This window comes from Osmia bicornis, chromosome 11 (assembly GCF_907164935.1).
Source record: "Osmia bicornis bicornis chromosome 11, iOsmBic2.1, whole genome shotgun sequence".
NCBI lineage: Eukaryota > Metazoa > Arthropoda > Insecta > Hymenoptera > Megachilidae > Osmia > Osmia bicornis.
Window position 1 is genome coordinate 6,650,359 of NC_060226.1, and position 12,439 is coordinate 6,662,797.

A 12,439-nucleotide genomic window follows, 5' to 3' on the forward strand; every position below is an offset into this window, starting at 1 on the left:
GTGCTCTTCTTGTAAAGAAGATGCACTCTGGACTGCATTGTAGGCATTTCAAAGCGGACCTGTAGACGTATTTTTTTTTCGCGTAGAACCGTTGCTTTTATTTCGCAGAATCAAACTTTATAATCATCTTTCTCACGAGATACCAGACTGACGCGTATCGGTTGAACCTTGCGAACTCTAGAACACATTTAAGTCTCTCTACCTCTTTCTTCCTCTTCGCTATTCGAACGTGTTCGCGCGAAGTAACGAGCGTTTTTAAATTCAGGAAGGAGATTGTTGGAAGATTGCGAGAGAAGACAAGAAATATGGTTTTCTTCTTTTCACTTCCTGTCGGAGTGATACAGCGAGTTTTTCCTCTATCGACGGATATTAAGACGATGATATACGCGCCATAGTTACGGTAGTAATTTAACAATTTCCTACCTCCGGAGCCACGAAAGCGCGAAATTATCGAGCAGCTACTGTATTAACGTTGCGTTACGTCCCTCTCGATGTATATTTCGCTATCGTCAGAAACGAGCAAGTTATTCAGGTAGCCTGTGTCAGATGTCCCATCTCGGCTAGTGATAACATGGAAGGAACGTAAAGGTCTGAAACGTTGGACGGAGCCAACCCAACAGGCTCCTCGCAGAGAGCCACAAGAAAAGCATCGCGTTACTTTCGGTTCTGCGGTAGCATTATCCTAGTAAAACAAGTTCGACAAAGTGTTGTCTGGCCAGTGTTAGCCGTCACATTGTATCACTACGTATCGAATTTCTAAAGAAGTAGCGAGGACTCAAAGAAGAAGTTGGATCACAAGATGATCGGGCACTGTCCCTAGACTTCTCTTTGCAAATCGTTTCTTTCGATTGTTTATTGAATTATTCCTGAATATTCTCAGAATGACTCGATAACACACCAATCGTAAATCGTTTCTTTTATATCCGATCGTTAGTTTCTATCAAGAATTCGATATTCCGAACGTTATCGTTCACGACGATCGGTGAACGATGCTCGAAAGATCGTTCCGTGGAATCTTGAGGAGATAGAAATTTGGGACATCGCTGTGTGTGTGGCGAAACGGGCCACAGACATTCAACGACCGTTGAAAATCGATCGAGATTGGCATAGCAATTACCGCCTCGATTGCGCTTCCATTCGTGATAGCGATCACGCGCAGAATGCCGTCAGCTAACCCTTCAAACAGAGGGTGGCCGGCTCGTTCTTGACCCATACTAAGGTTTCACCAACACGTATTCCGAGTTAGTTTCATTATTTAGAGGAATTTCCATATTTCCTAGATGGCAGATTTTTATTTCTCCTGTGGTTTGCCTTCATTCCTTGCATCGTCATTTTCTCTAGAGGAAGTTAGTAGTACATCCTACGCCGGTATTCCTGCGATAACCCCAAAGGTTGAAAGGGTACCGGCGGCCCACACTGGGGAGGGGTTTTAGCGGGTAGGGTGCGACTCCGAATTTTTTTCGCGTGGGCGCTACGAGTCCCATACTGCCCGGGCGCTCCCTAGCCGAATAGTGCAACGGGGGTCAACCTGCGCGTACGTAACAGTATTTCTCCTCCAGCATTACAAAAAAAAGTTAGTAGTACATCCCTTCCCGAAGATGCGAAGAATGCGAAGAGGGTGAATGATGGATCGAGTTAACAAAAGAGTACTAAACGGGAAAGAAGCAGCACGAGTGGGTAAATGACTTGAGCAAAGAAAGGAAGAATGTGCGAAATAGGGGGGATATTTATGAAGGGTAAGAGAAATTAGAGCGTGCACGATGTGCTCCAGTCAGTCTCCCATAGCGTCGCGTAATCATTCCCAGCATTTCCTAGAATCATTGATAAACAAAGCAACGAGGTGCAGAAACTAGATCCCTAGGAGTCATCGCTGCTCGGCGGTGTACAATAAAATGGTAACAATTTAAAATATAAAATTATCCTTCGAATCTAATTTCATAACCATTACATCATCTATAAAATGGCATGGATCTCTGATTATGACAGTTTGCAAGGGAATATCGTGGAATAGAGGGAAAGACCGAGGTTGATAGAGCGAGGAAGAACGACGAGGGAAACGGTACGTGACCGAGTAAGATAAAGCGTTCAGAGAGGCGCAAGATACGACGTAAACGACACAGAGAAAGATCCCCGTATGTGTGACATGTGTGCTTGTGACCGCGTGGGTGCGTACATTGCCGTCCAGAAGTATAAGGACACTTGCAACTTTTCTTGATTATGTAATAATTTGTCTGAGTTATTGGAACAAGTACACTCTTCATCTTTCGTACATATATTGGTAATCGGGGAACATTATCGCGAAATGATGAATTAATTTGATCAACGTCCGAGTAATTAGAAAGGATATATTCGTTGTTCCATTTATAACCGACTGGAAGAATACGAAAGGGTACCATCGAATTTGGTGACAAATTTTCTACGCGCCCTAATACTTATGGAGGACAGTGTACGCGTACACGCCCGCGGTGAATTCTTCGCTCGCCGCTTTCTTAAGTGTAGGAGGGCTCGGATTCAAGCGTCACCTACCATATACGACACGCTACTCGTGTACAAAACGAGCGCGCACGGTACGTGCGTGGATACACTCCTCCTACTCTTGCTCTCCCTTCCTTCGTCTTTTCACTCTTTCCTCCCCCTCCTTGTTTTTTCAGCAACACTCTTTTCCACTTTTTTCCCCCTCTACATATTTCGCTCTTTTTTCCCGCCTTTTTTCTTCGCTCCGCCGTGCCTCACGCTGAGGCAGAATTTTAAGAAATAATCGAAAAAAGAAGGGAATCAAAATTTAAAGGTAATAGAATCTTGAATGTATATACTAGATTCCAAGATTTTCTGATAAAAACTTAGTACCCTAAGTCATAGGGGAACGCTAAAGGTCTGACCGATCGCACACTATTTTTCTAAAGTAGTTCAATAAGATTCGATATTTCGAGTGGATAAAAAAATGGCACGTTGAATTTTTTCCCCATTGGGATTTTCTGGCGCACGGTGGCGATGTATGCCCGCGTATTCGGTTCCACGGACTCGCTTCCAAGCGCATGCGTGTACACGTTTGCGCGCGCATACAAAGACGCGATATCGTACTATGGTATCTCTGCTTTAGCTGCATGCCTGCGCTATCTCCCTCTTCTTTCTTCCTCTTCATCCTACTCTACGCTTTTTCTTCTCGCCACTTTTTACTCCACCTCTTCCCCGTGGTCTTTTCATTTCCCTGTCTCTTTGTAACTCTTGTTGTGCAGTTTCTCCCTCCCTTTCCCGTCCGCGAAAGCGCGACAACGATACTTATCGTTTTAATTCAATTCCATCCCACCGCGTACCCTTAGAATCAGAGAAACAGGGGGGAGAGAATGTTTGACGATCTTTGTTTTTATTTCTCTATGGATAAAATAAGGGAAAGGTGGGCGGGTGAGGTAGTAAAGTTGTAGAATTATTTGTCGGAGCTATGATGGAAAGATAATGACGTTTCATACGATTCAATTTTGGTAGGATTAGTGGCGAGTGCTGCTTAAGGAAGTACTTGGGCTAAAATTGATCTCATGTGCAGGGAGCATAGGATTATAAGGGAGACAAAGTTTTCAAACCGTCTGAGCATTATTGGATTATCAGAGTAAACGTTACTGAGGGAATTTAGCCTCTCTACGTTCGCTTCTCTCTTCTTTGCACATTTATTTCAGCAATGTAGCGTAATCCTCTCTTCTCGTCTTAAAATGTTAGTGTTTAACAATTTTATTCATTATTTGACACCCTTATTTCCCTCGTATTCGGGAAAAATAGTCGATATCGATGACACGAATTCTTGGGGCTGTTGCATTTTTCTTTGACAATAATTAATCTAATAAATAAAATTAACAGCGTTTTGCAATGAAATCGAACGAAGAAATTCTTGTTCTGTTCCATAATTTGATGGCGCGCCATCAAAGTGCGATACAGGTCGCGTACAGAATGAAATAGTAGCAGCCCCATAAGGTTCATCAATTAACGAAGCTAACTAGTCTGCTACGAGGCGTCATCGATACCTTTTCGCCGACAAATTTTTTGTCCGGCCAGATAAATACTAGCCACGACCGACCAAAGGACTGAGTCCTTTCGAAGCGACACTAACGAACGTTTGTAGGCTACTAACGAAGGTAGAAAGGAGCCTAATCGACGAGGATCTTTACTACTGCCTTCCCTCTCTCTTTCGCCCTCTTACCAGTTTGATTTCTTTGTGAAGAGTACCGAAAGATAGACCGTACCACCTTCGTTCGCGTTGCAAAAGGCAATAATCCTATTATGGCGAAGGCTAGAGCGAGGTAAAATAAAAAAAAAAAAATGGCGAGTACTTCTTCAGGGCCTGTGAAATTACCTAGCAGGCCTCTTAGAAGGAAAGGGTTGGTGTCAGGTCAGGGGGTGTAGATGGTCACTGTAGTAATGAAACTTCTAGGGGTACATGGGTATTTTGGGACTAAAAGAAAGGGTTTCTTTTGAACTACGTTAACACGTTCAGGTCGTCTTGGGTAGATTTATTCGTTGCACTGGGATAAGTAGCTTTAAAAGGCTCGAAGGTGCTGAAATATGATTAATAACTTAAGATGTCTCTAGTTTGTATGACGTGTCATAAAATCACAACCCTAAAATTATTAGAAATTTAATGAAACAGAACGCGTTGAAGCGAACGCTGCAGGTGGTGAACACCATTCCGATCGAATGACGCATTAGAAAGTAAAACCATCAGAATCGAGTACTCTTCAACTAAAAATGTACAGAGCGAAGGTTGAAAGTTAGTTCTATTAAAAATTTACGAAATTCTATAAAAAAAATTTTAACTCCTTAGCATTCTATGCAACTTTAACGGTGTTTAGATGTGTTTACCGAAAAAGAAACGCTGAAAACTTCTTTGCGTACACCTGATATTAAAAATTCCGCCAATACACAGTCAAATTGATTTCTTTTTCCTCTCGTGACACATGTCTGTTGGCCTGAATGTGTGGCTGGTAAATATTTCACGCGCGTTTTATCATTATCTTTTCTCATGGCAGATGTACGAGTTACGCGATCAGTATTTTTTACATGTCGCGGCTGTATAATCATGGCTTTCAATGGGATCGTTTGTTCTCGTGATACTCGATTCCTAGGAACCAATTGCGTTATTTCTTTCGTAATGTTCTTAGAAGAGGTGCTGGTTAGTTTAATCACTGCCTGCCGTTTCTACGTCGCTCCTTTACTTTGTTCTGCATCCTGTTATCCCGGAATTTTTCTGGACATACTCCGCTCCGCGCAAGCGCTCAATTCTTTTACACGTTTTGGAATTCATTTCGTACGAGGTACAAAAGGCATGTAATTTAAAACTGAACTCTGATTTCTTTGCTCGTGTATCTCGTTCCTGAGCCACACTGTCACAGAGTTCCAAATGTTCGGGAAAACATTCAGTCGTCGAACCTCGAATGAAATTTTAGCGAGTAGAAAGTCTATAAGAAGATGAAGTGTTATGAATAATTTAGGAAATCTTCGTTATTTGAAATTGTTATCGATTACCAAGGTATGAGTTAGCCCCTTACTTCACCCTATTTTTACTTCCAACTGTATTAATTATGCAGAGGTGTCCTAATTCACGTCCATATCCGTTTTTATCCTCGACGAAAGAACTGAAGTTCCTGAATTTAGGTAATTTATTTAAACTAATTTTAAAACAAATTATAAGGTCATCCTAAGAGATCTCTGCTCTATTTTAACACTAGAACTACCAAACCGGTTAAAATGAGTGGCTTCAAGTTTCTTATTTTAAATTATAAGTTTTACCAAGGTATTTAATTTTCTGCATCAAACGTTGGTAGTTCTAGTGCTACCACCTTTTCTGCATAAATAACGACAGAAAACGCAGGCAAATAGATATGCTTGCAAAGTTAAATTTAAAAATTGTATAAATAAATGTCTTCAAAAAGAAAAAAAAACATTTTCCCCCAAAGGGGTTGCATCGGCCGGGAATCGAACCCGGGTCGCCCGCGTGGCAGGCGAGCATTCTACCACTGAACCACCGATGCTGGTAACATACCACTAATAGGAAGGCTTCGAGCGAAATATTCTAATCTCAACCCTTTCGTATCTAACGAAGCACTTGTAACATAAAAAAGCCTATTACAGGAAAAGTTGGATATATGCAACAGAGATTGGGATCCAAACGTTGCAGAGAGTGCGCCCTGTACAGGATGTCTTATGCGATTGGACTACTTTAGAGTTCCATAACAATAGAAGATAAAAGACGATGTCAAAATTAAGAAAGAAAATGAAAAATGAAAAAAAGAGCATTGTCTTCAAATTAGAATTAAATGTGCACCAAGATTATGAAGGATTAATTAAGGACTTAGATGATTTTTCAGTTTTTTTATCTTTCCGAATTTGTCATTCTTTCATTTTTGATTTTACCTCACGAACCGAGATTCGATAAAATTCTGGAAATAAAATCGATTTCAGAATTGACCGATGGCATTGTTGATAATCGTTAACGAATGCCATTCAACCGGGCGGTATCAACGAAAGAGACGTTAGCTGGGACGTGAAATTCTCATTGAACGCATTATGCATGTGCTCGTTGAAGTGAATTAAGAACGAAGCTGATTGTTATCTGTCGTCAATTATTCATCCACTTTTAATGCATATGGAACGGCGTGTGCCCTTTGTTCCCTTCGAAAGTCCAACAACTTGAAACGAGATCACGTTATGTGACACGCTCGTTCTCAATCATTTTTGAACGACGTTAACGATCTTCTTTTCTTTTTATCTGAAAATATTTGACGATAATATTATCGTCATTATAATAATACGAGATTAGATAATCCGTTGCTTTTGGTTATTATCAGAAAAATTAGCGGATTTGTGAAAAAATCACATCGTCTTAACTGACCATGGTATTCCTTTATCTTTTTCTTTAATTTTCTTTCGATAATTTTCGACCTCACCGCGCAGGGGTGTACCGTATGAACGTTTCTCGCACCTGTGCTTAACCGGTGATCTGATAACGACTAACCACCCCGTGGCAAGGGCGTCAGATAGGGTGGTAATGCGCGTGGCTGGATGCTCCTTTAGAGGCGACCCTAAAGGCGCCTTTCCGTTTCGTCGACACGACACACGAGCTGCCTCGTTTCGAGGAAGCATCGCGGGTGGAGTTGTTTCCTATTCGAGCGTGATAAAGGCATCGGTATGCCGACTGTTAACTTTAGAATCAGAAGATCTTGAACTGTTACAAGAAAGTCTGACATTTACTGAATCCACCAAAATTTGTCATATTTTCATTTGAAAAAGATTTCGACTCTTAATCCTCGGACTCTTTTATGTATGATCTTTATTTTTAAAATTTTACACTGTTCCTTTAAAAATTATATAAATTGTAATAAGTACAGGGAAAAGAATAAAAGTAATGGTCCTCCGATCTTAGGTCCTCCGTCCTGGTTGATCGATCACTTCCAAGAAAGCTCGAATTATTTAACTGGCGATCTCGAGATGTAGAGAGTCTGCGAATGCTGCCAACTAGCCTTCTCGAAAATCCTCGAAATAGATTGCCGTTTTTCTTCTGGTGCAGCTCGTTTTCGCGAGCACCGTAGCAGAAGTGGAGGGAAAAGAGCTCACCTTTCCTTGGACACCCTCTTTGTTTCCCTTCGGCTCCTATCTGCGTGAAATCGTGCGGGATCAAAGCGTATTTTACGTATTTCGTATCCAGAAGAAGTTGAAAATTAAAAAGAAGGAAAAAAAAGAAGAACCATCGCGAAACTGCATTATTGTATTTCAAGAGAATTTTAAATTATGTTAGTTTTTATAACGAGTTTTAAAACGAATTTCTCTTTCTTTTGTTTCAGGTAAGACAGATCCCTTGGCAAGTACCTGAAAGTTAATTAAATTTTGGAGAACAAGGTTGACAGAGGTAGAATTATAAAATATACTAACTTCTAATTAACAGCCGAATGGTAAAATTGAAATTCAATTATTTTTATCTTATGAAATCGTGTCAGAAGTTAACGATTAAATTATGACACGATTGTGACGAACTCCTTTTTTGCTTTGGTTTGAATTCATAAAATCTCACGGCGAATTCGCGTTTCTGCGTCGAATTAGACCCAGCGTGATTCGAAAATCGTCAAAGACGGGTTTCGCTAGTTTCGAAGGGGTGCGTCGCGAGAAACGCGCGTGGGATAGATAAAATTTTGAACAAGAGTTACCATGAGGGACGTTTGACGAGTGGTCGACCTTCGCTGTCTGCTTCCCTCTCTCTTCTTCTCTTTATTTAACAGTCAGACGGCTGAAGGTTCAATAGTTAGGCGATGCTCTATCTTGGCCATGAGTGAAACTTTTTATTTATATAATACATCAAAAGATAAACTTCTTTACGGTATTACAATCCCACTGTTTTAACAAAAAAGGGATTGTTATAATACACAAAAATAAATCATCATAGTAATAATAAAACAAAATTTGAACTATATACAGGATGTTCAGTGAAACGGGGTTCATTTTCAATTTTCTCGACTGATATATAATTTTTTACAAGTTCTTCAAGTTGTATTTCAATTCAGATAAAATCATTGCAAAATGATGTCACTGTAAACAAAAAATAAATTAGTACAGTGTATAAAAAGTTAATTCCCAGGTGTTTCTTCTAGTATATTCTCTTCTTTTTGCTTCAGTTTGAATTCACGAAATTTCCTGGTGAAATTATCTCGTATTCGGGATTATCCAGTTTATAGTTCGATACAATAACATTATTTTTGTATAATAATCGAAAAATAGAAAGAATCGAAGTAAATGAAAGGAAGAGGTGGTATAGGAGAAGAGAAAAAATCAGAGTACGGAGATACAGGAGGAGACGAGTGGAGCGTGGCGTAAAAGGAGTAATAAGAGAAAGATGAGAGGGAAAAGAGGAATAAGAAGAATAAGAGTATCCAACCCTGCCGAGAGACCCTCCAAGCGAAGGCATACAAAAAACTTTGTCTCTCTTCTTCTTTTCTTTCTTACGTATTTACTCGCTCGCTCAGTCACTTAGCGAGTCTCGTTCCTCAACTTCTTTCTTTTTTCTTTTTTTTTTCTTCATCTTCTTCTTCTTCCTCTTCAGAGCCTCGATAGTGACGTACATAGGAAGAAGTTAAGCGCAAATCGTCGACAGATGATCGCGGCGCCGGTAAAAACGATGCTTACCGCGAAAGAAACACCCTGATAGCTTCTCAGACAATCTCCACTTCCGGTTTCGATCACTGTCAGCGTAATATGAAAACCTCTTTCCCTTTCTTTCTTTATCTTGCTTATCGTCCGTCACTGTTCCGTCTTTGATACGGCGATAAATTATAAATTAAATAAATTCGTAAGGGGATGGGGTAGGTCGAGTCGTACGTAAAATGCTTTTAACTTTATCCCGGCGATGAGACGAGATCTTGATACCGCGTTAAACGCGACGTACGTATAGGTAGCACACGTTGATGAGAATTAAAAGTAAATTGTGCAGCGGCTCGGCGATGACTGTCGGCGACTATTGTAAGTGGAAGCACGTCTAGACGTGAAAATGCGATGGGAAAGAGAGAGTTTTTTGATGTACACGAAAACTCGTGTACCCGCGAGCGAACGCGAAAGAACGTTTGCGAATTTCCCTGCACGGAGACCACGGTCTGCGAACTCTCAAAGAATTACGGGAAACGTGAATTTCGAAAAAAATAAAAGAACACTTGAATCCATCGACTCGCGATACGATCGATGAATTTCATTTCAATACGAAATTTTCCTTGTTTTCTGATGCCTTGTCGCGAGGTTCGTTGCAAAATCGATGGACACCGGAGAGATATTCCACGTGGCAAAGACAGAATACGCTTAACGATTATTTTTTTCACTGTCACAAATTTTGCTGCACCCCGTGCATTAACGAGAATTTGTGGTTTGAAAGTGGAAGATTTGAAGAAAGGTGGAAGGAAAGTCACGCGAATGGCATTTCTCGACGTTATTTATCGGTGAGGCGTGCTGGAAATTCGACGATAACTCGAACTCCTGATTATAAAGGACAACAAGGCATTAAGGTGGAAACTATCGTAATCACTGGACCCCTTGTAATTACCGTACTTCCACTTCCGTGCAATGACACGCACGATTCAGGCATTCCTGAAGCATGGAATCATTGAAACCGCGCTAGCCTGACTTTCAACGCGGACATTGTTTCGTTTTCAGTACGGTGAAAAGTCATCCTATTATACAGGGTGCTTCTAAACTAACCACCCGTTTCAGTAGAATACCGAAAAATATCCGATAGAATAATATTAAAGAAAACGGAACCCTTTTTCTTGTCGCAAATTTTCAGGGATGATTTTACCCCTTAAATTAGAATTTTTAATTTAGAAAGATTTTCCATTTTTTAATTTTGGAATTTCGAATAGTACCCTGAATCTCTACGGTAACGTGACGAATTGAGTTATAGCGTTACTTTATGGAATGATCCAATACACGACTTTAGCCATTTTCATAATCACCGACACGGATAAAGTTTGAAGGAAACGACCAACGGATAAGAAAATGAAGGAGCGAGAGGGTGGAGGGACGGGATAGAGAGGTAGCGAGGAAAACAGACGTGGAGCATCGAGCGAGAAAGGAAAAAGGAGGGAGAACACCGGTTTAAAGGGGGAGATGAGTGAAAAATTCGGAAAGACCCCGAAGAGGTGGCTGAGAAGACGAGGCAAAAGCACAAGGCGGAGGTGGAGATAGAGGCAGAGCGACGAAGAAACTAGAGGTGGAAAAGAAGGAGGTGGATAAGGAGGAGGAGAAAGCGCCTCTCGCGCTCTGAAACTCGTCGTTAAAGCGGATAGAATACTGCCACGACCACGTCTCTTCCTTTCCTCTGCCTCTGTTCGCTTACCTCGCCGTCTATCCCCTTTATACTCGTTGGAACAGCTCTTTCTTTTTCATTTTCTATACAGGGTGTTACAGAAATAACAGGTCGAACATTGTTTTGTCTCATAATTCACCGGTGTCCATGGGTATGTCCCCCTGGCGATAGTCCAGATATGAAAAGTTGGCTAGCAGAAGAAATGCGGGCTCGATTACTTATAGAGAGCGTTAGGTTCGCCTTTTTCGATAAAAATATATGAACAGGGTACGCGTTAATAAGTTCGAGTCTAGGGTAGCAGGTGCAGCACGCCGGTGATAAGGCGAAGTCGTAAATCGAACCGTGGAGAAATGACACGATTGATGCATTTAAGAATGCATATTATTGCTACATTAATCGGCATCGTGTAACAAAGAATTTTTTATTTCTAACAATTAACCCTTGAACAGCGGAGTCTGGGTCAATCGAGAGCGAAACTTGGGATTGGGAAATTGAAATCGGGTCTCTCTCCATGGTCCGCCGCGCCGTCCGAGGATTAAAGCACTAGCGTAGGGCTTTAAATCATTAAATCCTTACGAGTTTATCAAGAAATCAAAATGCAACCCATTAGTTTTTCTAATGGAATCGAAAAGTGTGCGTTTCGCGTTTGTTGGTTCATCGCTGATAGTTTCTTACCTCTCGTTCCCGGTGCGTACCATGAAAAAGTATCGAAGGCAGCTAGTTCTAAGCTGGTTATACATTACCGTTCGTCATCTATATGCAAATGCGAGGACTAGCCGATTAAGAAGGCGGAATTCGTAATGGTTTGGTGAGCAGAGGCCGAAAATGGGCGACCGGTCATTCGTTAGCTAACGATAAACAGGTAGATTTGTTGCTACTCTTTTCTTCTTTTCTTTTTTTCAACGCGCAAATTGCGTCGAGCTTGATACTACATTCGAGTCCATCCTTTTTTTTTCTTTTCTTTTTCATGTCATTCATTCCCGACACATATTTTTAGCTACCTATTTCTTATTTGTCTGTGTAATCGATCATTCATCATTTTTCTACCGAATTAAGATCGCATAGCATTTAATAAAAATAGAATTCTCGAGTTAATGACTATACCGAGCGATAAAAGTCACTCAAAGTTCATCACTTATGTAAAATTCAAATATTCCAACACTTTTTATATGGCAAATAACATATGATTTCCAGGCTTTTTTCTTGTTGCCGATCGTTGGAGGAAAAAACAAAAATGATTTATTATGTGAAACCGGTAAGGTGACGCATTTCCGCACGGTAATCAATGCAACGCGAATGAAATCGTGATTTGAAGTCAATCGAGCGGAACGAGTTACGCGATTGAAACTGCTTATCTAAAAGCGATAAAGCCTTTGAAACATTTATAATTCAACGTGCAAAACTTTGCGCGGTTTGATCGCGCTATTGAAAAGGAAGTTTTTCGTTTCTTCCGCAACTTTGTGTTTCGTTTAACAATTTCTAGTCTCTTCTGTGTAGGTTCTGACAAGTTAACTCGTCATTTGTACTACTGGCGTACTACTAGTTAAAAGTATAGAACTATGCCATTTAAAATAGTTCAAGTTAATAATTTTGTTGGTTAAAAAAATATTTAAA

The 12,439-nt window shown here is 40.6% G+C and overlaps 1 protein-coding gene and 1 non-coding gene across 3 annotated transcripts in view; one reads left to right on the plus strand and one right to left on the minus strand.

The window, feature by feature from the left end:
• The window catches only part of LOC114873803, a 72,274-nt gene that overhangs the window by 15,358 nt on the left and 44,477 nt on the right, over positions 1 to 12,439 (plus strand). The gene's annotated exons all lie outside the window — the stretch shown is intronic.
• Positions 5,947 to 6,017, minus strand: Trnag-gcc. The gene has a single exon. It is a non-coding gene; the product is annotated as a tRNA-Gly (tRNA).